This window comes from Bubalus kerabau, chromosome 14, assembly GCF_029407905.1.
Source record: "Bubalus kerabau isolate K-KA32 ecotype Philippines breed swamp buffalo chromosome 14, PCC_UOA_SB_1v2, whole genome shotgun sequence".
Taxonomy (NCBI): Eukaryota; Metazoa; Chordata; class Mammalia; order Artiodactyla; family Bovidae; genus Bubalus; species Bubalus kerabau.
In genome coordinates this window covers 73,221,666-73,239,883 of record NC_073637.1, presented here as the reverse complement: position 1 = coordinate 73,239,883, position 18,218 = coordinate 73,221,666, and positions in this window count along the sequence as shown.

Below are 18,218 nucleotides of genomic sequence, written 5' to 3'. Positions count from 1 at the left end.
TTTCAAACTGGTGCTGGAAAAGACTCTTAAGAATCCCTTGGACAGCAAGGAGATAAAACCAGTCCATCCTAAAGGAAATCAATCCTGAATATTCAGTGGAAGGACTGATGTTGAAGCTGAAACTCCAATACTTTGGCCACCTGATGTGAAGAAATGACTCACTGGAAAAGACTCTGATGCTGGGAAAGATTGAAGGCAGGAGGAGAGGGGGGCAACAGAGAATGATATGGTTGAATGGTATCACTAAATCAATGGACATGACTTTGTGCAAACTCAGGGAGATACTTAAGGACAAGGAAACCTGGCATGCTACAGTCCATGGGGTCACAAGGAATTGGACCCGGCTTAGCAACTGAACAACAATTAAATCATTTACATGGGGAGATGATTGAAACCTCTATCTGATATTAAAAAGAAAAACAAATGGCACTAAATATATCATTAGAAGAGGCTATTTATTTAAAGATAGACCAGAACTCATAAATGGTCACCCAAGAGCCAGGTCTTACCTAAAATTTCTTTTTTTGGTATACAACATGGTCCATACTGTGGTTTTCCTAAAAATTTAAAATCACAGACAGCATTTAAGTATTAAGAAATATCCCAAAATGTGTACATTTCCTAAAATTTTTAAAAATTTGAAAGGTGTAGAAATAATGGGCTCACCTGGCAACCGTGGGCTGGTTTTGTCTTAGGAGAAAGATTGGCCTGTTCCCCACAGACCCAACCATGATGACTGGATAAACTGAATGTGGTACATCCATACAGTGGAACATTATTCAGCCACAAAAAGGAGAGACGTGTTGACACATAACTACGAACTGGTTGAACCTTGAAAACATTGTGCTATGGGGAGGATAATAGAGATGAAAGGCCACCTGTTGTATGATTCTGTCCATAGGAAGTAACCAGAAAAGGGAAACCCATGGAGGCACAGACAGCAGACTTGTGGGTGTTAAAGGCTAAAGGAAAGGGGAAGTGGAGGCTGACTGTTGAACAGGTATGGGTTTTCTGTGTGGGAGGATAAAAAACGTGCCGGAACTAGATAGCGGTGATGGTTACATGTTATTGTGCTATACATAATGCCGTTGACCTGGATGTTTAAAAATGGTTAAAATGGCAAGATTTTTGTTCTGAGTATTTGAAAGTGAAAAGTAAAAGCTGAAGTCACTCAGTCGTGTCCGACTCCTTGCGATCCCGTGGACTGTAGCCTACCAGGCTTCTCCGTCCATGGGATTTTCCAGGCAAGAGCACTGGAGTGGGTTGCCATTGCCTTTGGGTATTTATAGTCTAACAAAAGATCACAAGATACCATCCTCACAGTGTTCAGGACCCTGGGAAGACGTGATTGATATGGCAGAACACACAAGCCCCGCTGGCCACACACCCTTTTGGCTGGTTTAAGTGGAAAAGAAATTGGCCTGAGTTGCTCCAATGCCTCTCTGTGCCCCAGGTCTGGGATGGCAAAAATCTCTAAAGTTTACTATACGTGGCCAGGTCCTAAGCCTCGCCGCCAGTAACATACGCAATAGGACTCAAAGGCTGGTGCCCTGTGTGGTAAAAACCCACCTTATCACACAGGGCGTCCCTGAGGCCGTGACAGATCCCTACTCGTGGAAGCTCCCTTAGCCTGTCACTCTAGGCCAGCTGCTGAAAATTATCCCAAATTCAATGCCACATCCTATGACTGGTCCCACAGAAAGGAGCCAGTATCGTAGAATCTCAGCACAGAGGGTCCCCTAGCTGTAAAAATTAGAATATTTACATCTCTCTCTCTTTTTTTTTTTTTTCATGAAAAGAGGAAGCCCCAAGTTATGAAAATACAATAAAATAGCTTTTTACTGAGCATCTATGATGTGCCTGGCACTGTTCGAGGCACTCTACTCATTTAATGTTCAGAATGACTCTGAGAGGTGCTTTATAGGCAAGATAGGTCCAAAGGCCTTCTGGAATTTTCCCACTGCCCTTTGGCTACCAGTATACACTCTGAGAGTTGGACTGTGAAGAAAGCTGAGCACGGAAGAATTGACGCTTTTGAACTGTGGTGTTGGAGAAGACTCTTGAGAGTCCCTTGGACTGCAAGGAGATCCAACCAGTCCATTCTAAAGGAGATCAGCCCTGGGATTTCTTTGGAAGGAATGATGCTCAAGCTGAAACTCCAGTACTTTGGCCACCTCATGAGAAGAGTTGACTCATTGGAAAAGACTCTGAGGCTGGGAGGGATTGGGGGCAGGAGGAGAAGGGGACGACAGAGGATAAGATGGCTGGATGGCATCACTGACTCGATGGATGTGAGTCTGAGTGAACTCCGGGTGTTGGTGATGGACAGGGAGGCCTGGCGTGCTGCAATTCATGGGGTCGCAAAGAGTTGGACACGACTGAACGACTGATCTGATCTGATCTGATACACTCTGAAACACAACGCAGAGAGACTATCTCCAAAGCCATTGCCCCAGGGACTATACTCTTCTGCACTGTGCCCTAAATACTGTACACTTCAGCCTCTCTCAATTACCAGCCATCGGCTACCCCTGCAGAAGAAAGCCCAGAAGACTTACTAGGGGTTTTCTGAATTTCTCCTGGGGAAGTAAAAGAGGATAGGCTGGGATCTCAGGCAGGTGGTGGTGAGGGTGTCCCTGGGGAGTTGGCGCCTAAGGCACCCACTTGAAGAGCACTGACTTCCAGCACCACGTGCTCTCGGTCAGGAATTAGAAAGGAGAACTCCCCACTGTGTGGGCCCTGATTGTGGGAGCCCATGGACCAAGAAGGCTTTGCCTGGCCTCCAACCCTGGCGTGTCTTGGCCACACAAGGTCCAGTCTACAGGTCCTGGTTAGAAAAAAAGTGTGTCTTCCTTGATATTTTACAGCATCCGTGGCCATGACCCTGAATACACAGCTCCCCGTATCACCAGCAGAATGAATTACACCGTGGCTAGCAGGGCCATTATGCTATGAACGCTCTTTTTGTTTCAGCAAAATATCATCGATCACCTAAGCTAATGTTGAGTTAGATTGTTCAGATTTTTTAAGTTTGGTTTATCTTTCATTGGAGAATTCAGTTTGATTTTATAGCTTTGTTAGGGCCTAAGTACAAGAAATATAAAACTACAAATACTTTTTGGTATTCATGTAATACGATATTAAAAAATAATTTAAGTCAACAATGAGGGTTCTTGTGAACTTTTTTCCTTTAAATGAAAGTTTCAGAAATATTTGATTTTACTAATTCCTCCTTTTCCCAGTAGTAACCCTCCACATCACTTACAAAGTTTTTTTTTTAATGGAAAAATAATTATGCTAAACTAGTCATAATTATGTTAAACTAGTCGTAAAGAAAGCTGAGCATCAAAGAACTGATGCTTTTGAACTGTGGTGTTGGAGAAGACTCTTGAGAGTCCCTTGACTGCAAGGAGATCCAACCAGTCCATCTTAAAGGAAATCAGTCCTGAATATTCATTGGAAGGACTGATGCTGAAGCTGAAACTCCAATACTTTGGCCACCTGATGGGAAGAACCAACTCATTAGAAAAGACCCTGATGCTGAGAAAGATTGAAGGTGGGAGGAGAAAGGGACAACAGAGGATAAGATGGTTGAATGGCATCATCGACACAATGGGCATGAGTTTGAGCAAGCTCCCGGAGTTGGTGATGGATAGGGAGGCCTGGCGTGCTGCAGTCCATGGGGTCGCAAAGAGTAGGACACATCTGAGTGACTGAACTGAACTGAACTGAGTCATAAGATTCTTTCACTGGTTCCCATCTCATGAAAGTCCTCAGTATATTCAGCTCTCAAGGTTTGCTGATTAACACCAAAAACCTTGAGCCCATGTTCTTCCTTGTCTGCTGCCTTGATGCTTTGTGGGTTGTTGATCAGCTCTTCAGTACAGTGCAGTTCACTCTGCCGAGCACTGCGCCAGGCACTGGGAACACCGCAGGACCCCAGTCCCTTCCCTGGAGGGCAGTACAGTCTGGCAGGGGAGAAAGACCCAGGAACAAAGATACAGCCCAGCAGTGAAAGTGAAAGTGTTAGTTGCTCAGTCATGTCTGACCCTTTACAACCCCATGGACTATAACCCACCAGGCTCCTCTGTCCATAGGATTATCCAGGTAAGAATACTGGAGTGGCTTGCTGTTTCCTTCTCCAGGGGGTCTTCCTGACCCAGGGACTGAACCCACATCTTCTGAATTTCCTGCATTGCAAGCAGATTCTTTACCCCGATTCATCAGGAAAGCCCCCCAGCCCAGCAAGGGTACTGTAAAAGGAAAGAAGACATTACTCTGTAGAGGAGAAAGAGTGTGCACTTCTGGACACCAATGAGGATATCACAGAGGAAGTGGTTGCTGAGTTGCTGCTGCTGCTGCTGCTAAGTCGCTTCAGTCGTGTCTGACTCTGTGCAATCCCATGGACTGCAGCCTACAAGGCTCCTCCATCCATGGGATTTTCCAGGCAAGAGTACTGGAGTGGGGTGCCATTGCCTTCCCCAGGTTGCCAAGTTACATCCTGGCTATTCACCACATGATATTCACCCAAAACAGAACACCGAACATTTGCACAATTCCTTTTTTCTTATACAGTGTTTTCAAATAAAATATAGTAAATAGTATTGAGGCCATTTTCTTTCATTTCATTTTTATTTTTCATTTCCCTGAAGACATCCAATCAGATGAGCTTCGATCTGAATCTTTCAGTTACTAGCCGTACGGTCTTGGATAAATGGCCCCTACTTTTCCGAGCCTCAGTGTCCTCATCTGTATAATGGGTGTGATATGATGCCCACTTCACCTGTTTGTCCTCCTCTAATCAGATAATGTAAATAACATGCTAAGAATAGGCAGTACACATATCAGAGTACCATGAGTGATAACTGCTGATATGTTTTAGCAGTAGAACTCTTCAGATGCAAGGCTGGGAGACAAATCATATGCCTCACTATATCCTGATCACACCAAGATCTTGTGGGAAAAAATCTATTCGCCAGGTTCTGGATACTCAGGAAGGAGCCTGTTTCATTTCTAATACAGTTGCCAAGAGATTCAGCTGATTTCAAAATCTACCTTCTAGAGCCTAAACAGAGTGTGCCCTTGTGATACACCAGCTATACTTTTATTTTCAGCTACATTAACCAGCAAGTCATAATAAATTTAGGTCATAATAGGATGCCAGGAAAGAATCACCCAGAGGAATAGTCTATGACCGCTAAACTGTTGTAACACTTAAGTAACTGAGAGAAAAGTTAAAAAACAGTAAACAAAATTTTTAAGTCCCCCAGTACATCCATAGTGTTATTCTGGGGCCAAGCTTGACATAATAGGTTTTTAGCATTTAGTAAAAATAAGTAAATAAACAATATGGAGAAAGTTCAAAAAGAGAAAGAGAATATCAGTCGTTTCAGGTTTCCAAGGGATGTTGGGCCTGCGTGTTTTTGTAAAGAAACATCTGTTAGGGTTTGTGAACCCACCAGAGTGCCAGAATTCACTTGTTTAATGTGGGGATAGATTGTAGAGCCAAAAGCCCCAGGCAGATTGAGCAGGCTGGTTGCCCCTGGGAAGGCAGGAATTTAGCTGAATGCCTGATGCCATTTTGGTGCCAACTAACAGAACTTCTTGATACTAATGAGGCTTCACCATTTCAGAGCAGTTACATTAATTGACATTAATCAAAACATCTATTGGAAAGCTCACCCTTTCTTTCAGAATATCAGTCAGAGGCCACTGTGTTTGGGAGCCCCTCTGTCAAATAGCAAAGACCTTGCTTTCACAGTCCTGAGCCCTAGAGGAGGCTTAGTAATTTCTGCTCACCTCTGAGCATCTGTCACCTGGCTCACCTTTCAATGGTGCCAGTATGGGAGAATGGAATCCCAAACACTGTTTTTAATGCTATGATTGCTTTGGAAATTTTCATGGTGGAAATGTGTAGATGTTGACAGCTCTTTCAACCAAGCTTCCTGATCCATTCAGGCAAAAGGGAACAGTCCTTAACCACAGTCAAAGCCTCTCACTGCTGGCTGCCCTGCCAGTCTCCACACTGGTTTCAATGGTGATTGTGAACCAAATTGCACAATGGGATAATTTCACAGTTCATTATCTAAGAACTAGTGGAACCTCAAGAATTTCTTTGAGGGCAAGTATACAAAGGTTTTATATATATATATACCTAAATTTGATGAATTTATTGACATTGAGAGTTGTTGAGCTTTGGTCAGAATTACCTAGAAGGAAGTAAGAACTTTTGCTATATAACATTGTTTGTAGTAGTAATTGAAATAGCTTTACTGTTTGTTTAGGAATTTTGTGAGGCCTGTTTGAAGGCAGGAAAATGGACTTGCAGGAGTCCCTGCCAGCTCCAAGAGTTTATGAGTCCACAATCAGGCCGAAAATATACACAAATAATCTCCCTAGAAGATTTTGGATCATACCAATTTGAGCCCGGTGGGCTGCCGTCTATGGCGTCGCATAGAGTCGGACACAACTGAAGTGACTTAGCAGCAATTTGACCAGAACAACATAAAGACTGACTTTATCTTTTCATTTTCTTCACACAGCCTGGACTAAAGCAAACACAGGCCATGGCATCTGTGCAAATGAAAGCTGACGGCAGGCTCAGAAGTCACCGTGTTCCAGCTGCACCTCAAAGAGAGGTGCTGTTCATGCAAGTTCTGGGATGTGTGAGGGTTCTGATTTCACTAGAGCTTGGCTTGCTCACATTCATCCATGATCAGGGACAGGAGAGGCTTCAGCCAAGTTTGAATCCTGCTTAGCCCCTGTGGGATTTGAGTTTAGTTCTTTTAAAACAACATTTTGATGAGTTGTGTGTAAATGAATCAGAAACATATGGATTCAATTTCCCTTGAAGTGTACGTGGGTTTAAAAATTAAGGGGGAAATGTGTGTGCTTGGGTATGTATCAAAGGCAAAATGTTTAAAAAATAATGCAAGATGCTTTGCAGAACAGAAAACATGCCTTCCTTCTTGAAGCCAGAGCAATCACAGCAGATGAGGAGGCCAGTCCTGTGACTCTGAAGTTACAAAGTATGCATGGTGCCTGGCCTTCCAAGATCTGCTGTTCCTCTGCTAGCAGCCCCCTGCAATGCCCTAGGACCTGTGAACAACACCCAGAAAATGAAAAGCAGACACAATCCAATAAGGAGGACCAATCATATCTGGGTTGAAAATTAAATCACTAGGTAAGTCAGAAAGATTTTCAAACAAGGTACTTGCACTCTCTTCTCCAGTTAATTTAATTCTAATTGGAAGACAGTCTGCAGACTGAGATATAAACTGAAGCTGAGAGATACAAACCGTGAATTCTGTCTTCTGAACCCTGAAGATCCATAGGGCCCAAGGCCATGAATATCAGTGAAACAGACTGTTTTAGAACTGAAACTTGGCCAGAGAAGAGCCCAGCTACTAAATCCCTTCTGGTTTCTGCTGCTGCTGCTGCTAAGTCCCTTCAGTTGTGTCCGACTCTGTGCGATCCCACAGACGGCAGCCCACCAGGCCACCCGTCCCTGGGATTCTCCAGGCAAGAACACTGGAGTGGGTTGCCAGTTCCTTCTCCAATGCATGAAAGTGAAGAGTGAAAGTGAAGTCACTCAGTCGTGTCCGACTCTTAGCGACCCCATGGACTGCAGCCTACCAGGCTCCTCCATCCATGGGATTTTCCAGGCAAGAGTACTGGAGTGGGGTGCCATTGCCTTCTCCGCTTCTGGCTTCTAGGGTGTGCTTATTATTTTGTCACATCCTCCCTCCTATTGAATCAGTGCCATTATATATGGTGAGTCCAGACTTATGGCCAGCGATCAGCCAGGTTCTGAAACCATTTAGAGACAGATGATAAAAGTGATTGTTGCTACATGAGGCCATTAAAAACAACCTGCAATCTACTATTATATTAATTGTGTGAAGAGTAGGACAATTCAACACCAAAATATATGTGTAGGTAAAAATAAAAAACAAAAGGAAATCTTTCTTAACTAGGGTAGGTAATCAGTACATGCTGACTTTTTTTTTTTAATGAGCTATCTTAATAATAATTTCCAATGCAGTTAAGCAAATCTTCATATTTTATCTTAAAATTTCAATTACTTTTCACTGTTGATTGGAGAGGGCCAGTTTGTTCTGACAAGTAATGGAAGAAAATCAGATTACAAAGAGACAATATGCCATCACTGTTTCATCAGCTGGGGAACTTGAGAGAACTGAGACATAGCAGCACTGTGGTGCTCTTGGCCTTGCACGCTCCTCTGTCTTCTGGGTAAAGTCTATGGAAGAGAAGAGGGAGACCAGATGTCCAGCCTTGGAGCGGGCCAATAGCAAGGCTGCAGACTGATCCAGCATGACTCTTTCCACCCATGGCTCTGCAGGTCTTAATGTCCCTGTAGTTCAAGCAGCATGGGGACTCCAGAGCAAGACTTAGCCTTGTAAAAGCTTTATCAATCACAGGCCATGTCTTGCCAATTCCACTGGGTTCAGTCCAATGCTACAAGATTAGATTTATCTCGTTGCTCTCCCACCAAATGCTCATCTACTCTGGGTCTCCTTCCTCCACTGATATGGACTTCCTCTCCTTTCAAACAAGTTTGAGTTATCCACAATCACACCGAGCATTTTCCTTGTTTTTAAATTGAAAAAGAATATCTGTTTATTTAAACTATGGTTCCCTGAAAAGCAGATTGTGGTTAATAAGACAATTGTGATTTACATGATAGTTCTCTGAATTGATTCCCCAGGTCATTTCATTCTTTACTTTCTACTGCTCAGAGTTTCCAAGTGGAAAAGAGATATAAGCCACTAGTTCTTGTCTCACTACCTCAAATTACTCCCTCCCTTCCTCAGAAAATTGTAGCATAAAGCAGATACCTCCCCTACACTTCTACAGGCAATTATTAGACTGATAAAATTTCATTTTAGTTCTTTGTGCTCAAATTCAGGAAATTCCCAATACCGGCACAAGCTATGTAATGGTTTTCAAAATCCATTTATTCATCAAACATTTACTGAGTATACCAGGCACTGTCATCAGAACCAGAAATATAAAAGCATGAGAAATTATTGCTACCATCAGCTTTTAGTTTCTAATAGAAGGACGCAGATGTAGAAGTAAATTATTGCAAATGAGAGGTCTGGTCACCAAGATAAATATATGCACTAAGTGTGATGAAGGAAAGGGGATGGTCAGCTCTACCTTGAGAGAGGAGTATGGCTTATGAGAAAACACAATTGCTTTAATCACCTTCTATTCACTCTGCTGATGACAGAGAAGGAGGAGAAGGGGACGACAGAGGGTGAAATGGCTGGATGGCATCACCAACTCAATGGACGTGAGTTTGGGTGAACTCCGGTAGTTGGTGATGGACAGGGAGGCCTGGCGTGCTGCAGTTCATGGGGTCGCAAAGAGTAGGACATGACTGAGCAACTGAACTGAACTGAACTGAACTGATGACAGAGAGATTCCACCCCAGGCTTATGGAAATGGCCAAACATATAACACTGAACACCAGACAGGAGAGGTTGACAGCAGTTTATTAGTCACAAGTCCTCACATCCTGGGAGAGGGAAAGGATATCATAGGCTGTGCAGGGTTACACTATGCTTGGAACCTGGAGTGAAGTGAACCACCAGGGCCTGTGAGAGGCAAGCTTTCTAGTCCCGAGAGGGTGAGACGCCCCTGGTTCCCACAAGAGGCTGCGAATGGCTTGTTTCAGTAGCTCTGTGACTGGTGAGGGATTGAAACCCACTACTCAGAGTTAAGCAAACACTACATTGTCCACTTGATAAGGAAGGTTATTTGGGGGAGTTTATCTATAGCAGCAGAATACGGAGGGCATCTTGGCGGAGACCATTGGAGGCCTTCCCAGTTTCACCAGACACCAAAGCAGTTCACAATGTTGAACTTTAATGTTAGGTTTTATATCACAGTGATACCAGAGACAGGTCTTGAAAAATACATGGTCAGCCACCCGGTGGCTGGACAAGTGTAGACTGACATTCCCAACAAGGGAGAGCAAAGGTCCAAAGGCATAAAGGAATGCTTCATGGAAAATATGCTGAATATTTTTAAAAACATGAAGGATTTCTACAGTTGTAGAAAAGAAACCATGATCTATCTTTAAAGTTGAAAATATTTAAACATTAGAGGTAGTGAAAGATGAGAAGACTTGTTAATACAGAGCAACAAGATCCAACAGAAATATAACATGAGACAGAAATGTGAGCCACCCATGTAATTTTAAGTTTTCTAATAGCTACATTTTTAAAAAGTAAAAAGAAATAGATGAAATTAATTTTAATGATATACTTTAACTCAATATATTAAAAATATCATTTCAATATGTAGCAATATAAAAATAGTAGTAAGATATTTACCTTTTTCATACTAAGTCCTTGAAACTCAATATGTATTTTTATAGTTACATTATACTGCACTTGTAGTATCTACACCTTGCAAGTGCTCAACGCTACCCTTAGCTGATGGCTGCTCTATTGAACGGAACAGATTTAGAGCATCTTGAATTAGCTTAAGTTTGGAACAAAATGCTATGTAGCTTTCTCATCTGTAAATCAGCTGTTAAAATACCAAGCTTGCACAACTGAATGTAAGTTTTTAGAGGAGGGATGGCAATGCTTGGCATGTGTATTGTTGCTGCCACAAACTCCCTACTGGAACAATTACAGATACTGCTTCTCGACCCCAGCACACTTTCCTGCTAAGTCTGCAGACTGCCACTCTCAAAGATTGGAACTGGCATGTAAGGTGAATCCATATGCTGTGCGTTTCCCAGATACGCAAACCTTGTCTCCTTTCCTAACTAAGCTTTAGACAGTAGATTTTAGGACACCTGAAATAGAATGCAAAAGAAATTAGGGCAGTAAGTTTTAAAAAACTCTTCAATTAATATCATTTGTTAGAACCTCTAGATGACTTTTTTAACTTGGCTACTTGACTGTATGACTATATATTTTATATCTGAAGTTAAGCACCATCTAAAAGACTTTTTAAACTTCTGCAGAGAACACTGATGGTCTTCAACATAGTTACACTGAGTTCTTCAGAAAGTAAAAGCCACTGAAAATAAGCTGTGTAGCAGGTTCCTATAAAGACACACTCCAATGATTCACACTCATGGATTGTCACTCTACTAACAAAATATATTTTTAGTATACCTATATGACTCAAAAAATAATATATACCTGATTCAATATAGTTTTGCTGAGTCTGAATTTTTTGGTTAAGAGATCTGTTTTATTTTGATCATTCATTTTTAAATACCTCCATGGGTTTCTTGGGCTTCCCAGGTGGCTCAGTGGTAAAGAATCTGCTTGCAAAGCAGGAGCCGCAGAAGACTCGGGTTCTACCCCTGGGTCAGGTAGATCCCCTGGCAGAGGACAGGGAAACCCACTCCAGTGTTCTTGCCTGGAGAATCCCATGGACAGAGGAGCCTGGTGGGCTACAGTCCATAGGATTGCCAAGAGTCAGACACGACTGAAGCAATTTATCACACACGCTAGGGTTTCTTTCTCTTAGTGTTTTTTTTCTGACCGCACCCAGATTGTTTTGACATCTTAAAGATGCCATCGCCTATGAATTCATATTTTGTGCTATGTAGTTACTATATGATATGGGAAATAATTTATATTTTGATATAGAATGATAGGAAGAAACCTAGGAAAGGAGATGCAAAGATTCAGGGGCCTTAATTGCTCTTAGAGTTTCAAACTGAGAAAAATTAGTTCTAACATATATGGATTGTGATCTAACTGGGAAAATATTGTGCTCACAGTGTACAGGATTCAAAGCATGAAAAGGTTAATGAAGGAGGCCCTGATGTCGTCTAACAGAGTCTGGATGTGCACTGATAAATAAAGGCACAGTTTACAGGATTATTAAAATAGTTATGAGGCAATATTAGAAACCTCTCCTAAAGGTTAACTAATAAAATACTCTATAGAACACCTTATGGACCAAATCAATACCATTCTCCTTTAGGATGAAGCTGTACTGCTTTTTGGGGGGGGATCATATAAAAAAATGCTTGCTTGACTAATTTTTCCCTATGAAATGTATGCATTTCAGTCTGAAAATTCCTCCAACCCATCATTCTAAATTTCATCTTTGACATACTTTAAGCAAATAGAAAAAAAAAAAAAACATTAAAAAGTAATGATGAAGGGGCCAAACAGCTTTGAGAAGTTCCCACATATGTGCTAATTAGTGATTCCATCTGAAAATATTCCCAGAAAGCTGAATGAGTAAAGCAGACCGGGATAAATAATGCAAAAACCCTGTAGCATTGTCACAAACACCGTAATCAGGGCTGTTCATGAGCTCAGAGAGTCTCCAAGTGCTATGCCTGAGAATAAAACATCAACGAAGTAAAACCGTGCTAACGACCTTGGGTTATCACATATGTGCTCACACCACTTTGTTCTTTCAACCTTTTGGTTCAGCCTAAGCAACACTTTCAGGGTTTATATCTCACTCACCCTCCACTTTGAGGTCTGTTTTTCAATGAATTGAAACAGAATTTCTTACATCTAGTTTGTGGTGCCGTTGAAATGTGCAGTCTTCTTTCAAACACTGGTCCAGTTACATAAGCACACGGAGATGATTAGCTGTGAAATAAGGCATTAGTCCGCAGCCGCAAACACCAGATGAAATACTCTCCGATTACAGGCACCGCAACCTCTGGAGTCCCTTTTGTGAAATGACAAGCCTGCTGGCTTAGTCTTCGGATACAATGCCCAACTGTGTTTTTTAAGTACAATTGAGTTTCATCAACCAGACCAAAAATACTGCGGGTTGAAATGCATTCTGTAAAGTCAGTGGAAAAATAACACTAGTAGTTCCATAAATGAGGGGTAAATAGCACTATTATGGTAATTTCTGGTTTTAATGCTTTCAGCTAACACAGGAAGACTATGATTTGAAAGTTGCAGAGGAGATATTAGAAGAAACACCTAGATCCTTCACTAGAAGAGCTGCAGAAATGACAGCATAAACTGTGCCATTTCACTCTGGGCTCCCCCCACCACCAAGAAAAGGAAAAGAAAAGAAGCCTTTAATGGCTTTATGAGTGTGTGTGTGATGTGTGCGTGTGCGTTTTATCAGCAGCATTTCTAAGGCTCCCTCCTTCCAGACCTTAAGATTGCACAAGAAGAAGTCACAGCCCCTCCTCCTCCCGCCAGCCCCCACCTGCTGAGGGGCACCCTGCAGCCTGATTGTTTGGGCCCCCGAAAAAGCTGTGTGCTCCCAGCCAGATTCTGGGCACAGCAGCAGCCTGGTACTTTGCAAGGCCAGAGTGCGCTCCCACTCTGTGTCAGTGACCCATTTACCGGACCGATTTTACTGCTTCCTCAAACTTATTGGGCATGAAAACAAAGTCTGCTCTATAGGAGTAAACACAGGGTCTGGAAACAGTTTGAAGCCTGCCTGCTAATGAAGGCCTTTGGTCTCTTCCTTCTGTAAAATCAAGGCTTCCTACAAAAAGAATAAACTGCCCTCCATGACAGGGAGTCAGGTAACCAGGTATTTACATTTAGACAAGATCGAGTCTCATCTGGCAGCCCGGAAGAATGCACAGCTGTCAGGAGTCACATGAAGGCTTTCAGAAATCTTTCTCAAGAGCCAAGGATGCCATTTGAAGAACAAAGTAGTGAGCAATTTCCCACTAACATCACAGGAATTTTAAAAACTAATTCTGTTTGAAAGATACAACCTGCCTGTATCCGTGGAAAAGTCTATGGCTCAGGCCTTTAAAAAATATTTTTATAAATTTTAATGTATCTCCTGTATAGTAATTTTTCTTCTTTAAAGTAAAGTCCTGGTGTATTGATTTTTCACTATACAAAAATATTTTAACTTTTGAGGTAAAAAAAGACCTCCCCTTCATACATATATCGCAATATGTATGTACTCTTTTTATGAGTTTGATGAGAATGTAAGAGTCAATTACTATCCTTTGTCTAAATCTTGTTACAATAGAAACAGAAGTCTATTCATACCATACATAAGGGTCTTTTCATTTCTATGCATTTTAATGCACTAGGGTCCTCAGTAGCTTTATGCCCCAGAATTTGGCTTATGGATGTTCCTGAAAATGTCTGGAGAATTATAGAGACAAGGTGACAGAATCCAGAGCTTCCTTTAATGACATTGGGAGATGGAAAGTGGAAGAGAGCAATTCTGAGTTCAATAAGACAACCCTAATTCAGACTGCCTTCTGCCTCAGGCTTTTTGGGCTCCTGCATGCATCCTGAGAAAGGGAAACTGCAATAAAACAAGTAAAATTAACAAATAAGTGGATTATAAACGCATACACAAATGCATACCTAGACACAATGTTGTATCATTCAGCATTCACTGAGTTCCTGGCACTGAGAATACTGTAATTACATTGATGTAGGACACAGACATCCCTGCTCACCTGAATTTTTTAACCTGGTGGGCATGGGGAGTTGTGAGGAGAGAAGGCATCTAAATAAAATAGGCAATATATTTATAAGGCGCTGTGCTGTGTGTTAAGTTGCTTCGGTCGTGTCCGACTCTTTGCAACCCTATGGGCTGTAGCCTGCCAGGATTCTCGGGCCATGGGATCCTTCAGGCAAGAATACTGGAGTGGGTTGCCTTGCCCTCATCCAGGGGATATTCCTGACCCAGGGATCAAACCTGCATTTCTTATGTCTCCTGCATTGGCAGATGGGTTCTTTACTGCTAGTGCCACCTGGGAAGCCCATATTTACAAGGTTCTTAGCTTAAAATAGCTCTAATAGCTCTAAAGGAAACAAATCAGGGAAGGGACTATGAAACTGAGGATGTAGGTTGACATTTTAGGTAAGTTGGCCAGTTCTATCATCTCCGAGGTGACATTTGAGTAAAACACTGAAAGAAATGAGGAATAGAGAGGGGAAAGCTTTGCAGGCAGAAGGGTCAGCAAATGCAAAGGCCTTGAGTGAGGACCATGTGTGGTTTTTTCAGGGAGCAGTAGAGTGAGTAGGTGAAGCAGAGTGGAAAACAGGTCATAATGAAAGGGCAAGGACAGGGCAGGGCAGGAAGGACCCAATCAGCCAACGTGACGAAATACTTTCCCTTGAGGGTCAACTGTTGAAGTGTCTGAGCAGAGATCCCGTCGCATCACTTCAAGGCAAATAGATGGGGAGACAATGGAAACAGTAAGAGACTTTATTTTCTCGGGCTCCAAAATCACTGCAGGTGGTGACTATAGCCATGAAATTAAAAGATGCTCGCTCCTTGGAAGAAAAGTTATGACCAATCTAGACAGCATATTAAAAAGCAGAGATGTTATTTTGCCAACAAAGGTCCATCTAGTCAAAGCTATGGTTTTTCCAGTAGTCATGTATGGATGTCAGAGTTGGACCATAAAAAAAGCCGAGCGCCGAAGAATTGATGCTTTTGAACTGTGGTGTTGGAGAAGACTCTTGAGAGTACCTTGGACTGCAAGGAGATCCAACTAGTCCATTCTAAAGGAAATCAGTCCTGATTATCATTGGAAGGACTGATGCTGAAGCTGAAACTACAATACTTTGGCCACCTGATGCAAACAATTGACTCATTGGAAAAGACCCCAATGCTGGGAAAGATTGAAGGTGGGAGGAGAAGGGGACGACAGAGGATGAGATGGTTGGATGGCATAACTGACTCAATGGACATGAATTGAGTAAGCTCTGGGAGTTGGTGATGGACAGGGAGGCCTGGCGTGCTGCAGTCCTCGGGTCACAAAGAGTCGGACACGACTGAGCGACTGAACTGACTCAGCAGAGATGGGACATGATCTCAGGAATGACAGGTCAGGGATAGAACAGAGGCTTGCAATTGGAAGAAGGGGCATTTAAGTTGAGACTTTGAGGAAAAACCAAGAATTCCAAAGGGCTAAATGGGTCGGGGGGTGGGGGGGAAATGTGACAGAAAGAATTTTTAGAGCCAAAACATGTTAGATGGCCCAGCAGAATTGGTGCTGTGTTATCTGAGCTATCAGCATGTGATGGCAATGATAGCCATACCTCCTGTATTCTCAAAATCAGACATCAGATTCCTTCCAAGGAAGAGTATCATGACCGCAGTTCCTGGGCATTGGTGAGGACAACACTTCCGTTATCCTCTGGTGTGTGTCCCTGTCATACCCGTGACCTGGGTATCAGCAGTGATGACTGACATGGCTACAATGGGCCAAAGCAGAGGAGACAAAGAATGGTAGATGCCATGTGGGAGACAGCAGAGACCCACCTGAGCAATTTGCAGTTACTGGTCGTGACTCAGGGCTTTTCCATCCACTGTTTCTTCTGCCTGTAAAGCTTGTCACTCAGACATCCCTCATTTCCTTCAGTATTTTACTCATGTGTCACCTTCTAAGGCAGAATAACTGGTATTTAAAGATCTGAAGCTGAAGTCTTTTAAAAGTTAAATTAAAGCAAAGCCAGAAAAACAGAAAACAGAACTGTAGAAATGAGGACTAAAAAGGAAACCGAAATGGATAGAAATTATGTGTATTTCTTTCAGATAACTTTTGAATCTGCTTATTCCTGTTGTCCACATAAGTATGCAGTAAGTTAGAGAGGGCTAGGGAAGAAAGTGAGTGTCAGAGAGAGTTAATGGATTACATAACACCCCAGAGAGAATGAATGGCAGATGGGAGAATGTGAATACAGGATCCTTGGTAACCAGCTCTGGTTCTTTTAGCTCAATCCCTTCATGCAAATAAAGACAGGCATGAGGAAGAGGAACAGCAATGAATAGCACTTGTTTAGAAAAAAAAAGATAACTTGTATCTCCCAGAACAGTAACAGAAAAGAGCCATAGGCTGCCATATACTTCAGTGACAAGCTTATTTTCACTCAGCACAAAATAAACTTTAGCATATTTGTCAAGTGCTGCACCCCTTGCTTGTAGGAGAAAGAATTCTAGAACTGGGAGGAGGGGGGTCTGAATTTATGCTTTTAATATTCTTTAAATCAGAATTTTAAGCTTTGTAGTAAGCTTAATTCTGAGTAACATATAGCTGATGTTCATTGGGCTACATAAGTATACATGCCCCCAATCAGCCTGCTTTAGAAATGAGGAACTATATGGACTCATAGAACTAGATATGCAATGATTGAGCAGGTTGCTGTCTTGACTTAGTTCAGTTGGTCTACTTCTATTCCCTGTGACTTCTCAATTTGGGGCTCATCTATCAGAAGAAGAACAATGAGGAGTTCTGGGGGCCACATAAATACACAAAATAGAAAATTGATTAAAGTGTGCTGGGCTGTTATATAGCGATAAGAACATGCTGGAGTACTTCAAAGACTTGAAAATATAATAATAATAAGCCACTAAATCAAAAAAGCAGGCTTCACTATGTTCAACATGATTCCATTTTTGTCGGAAAAAATAATGGTGCATGTTCAGAAAAAGAACTAGGCAGATATATATTGAGATATTAACCATTGTAAAGTATATCCGAGCAACAGAAACAAGGGACCTTTCTTATTTTGATGTTGGTATTTTCAAAATTTTCTACACTGAGCACATATTGTGAGAAAAGATAGAAATTATTTAAAATCATGTAATGATATTTTTGAGTTTCATATTAAATTTTTAAGTGAATTTTCTTCTCTCTCTTTTGGTCTGGTATATCCTAATCATTGATGCTCAGGTTGTTAAAGGTCAATGTGATATGGCTCAAGTCAACTTACCACGTGGAAAACTGTCCTGCTGGGCTGCTGGGTGAACTACCACAGCTATCTAAGCAGGTTATGTGAAAATAAGGCCTGTAGAAACCCTCACATTAAGACTAGGGGGAAGGGATACTTAGGCAGTTTGGGATGGGCATGTGCACATTGCTATATTTTAAATGGATAACAGGGACCTGTTGTATAGCACATGGAACTCTGCTCAATGTTATGTGGCAGCCTGGAAAGGAGGGAAGTTTGGGAGAGAATGGATGCATGTACATGTATGGCTGAGTCTCTTCATTGTTTACCTGAATCTATCACAACAATGTTAATTGGCTCTACCCTAATGAAAAATAAAAAGTTCAAAATATTAGAAAAAAAAAAAAGATTATCCTGAAAATAAATTTTGTTGATGTTTAGTCCTAAAGTCGTGTCTGACTCTTTTGCAACCCCATGGACTACAGTCGGCCTGGCTCCTCAGCCCATGGAATTCCCCAGGCAAGAATACTGGAGTGGGTTGCCATTTCCTTCTCCAGGAGACCTTCCCAA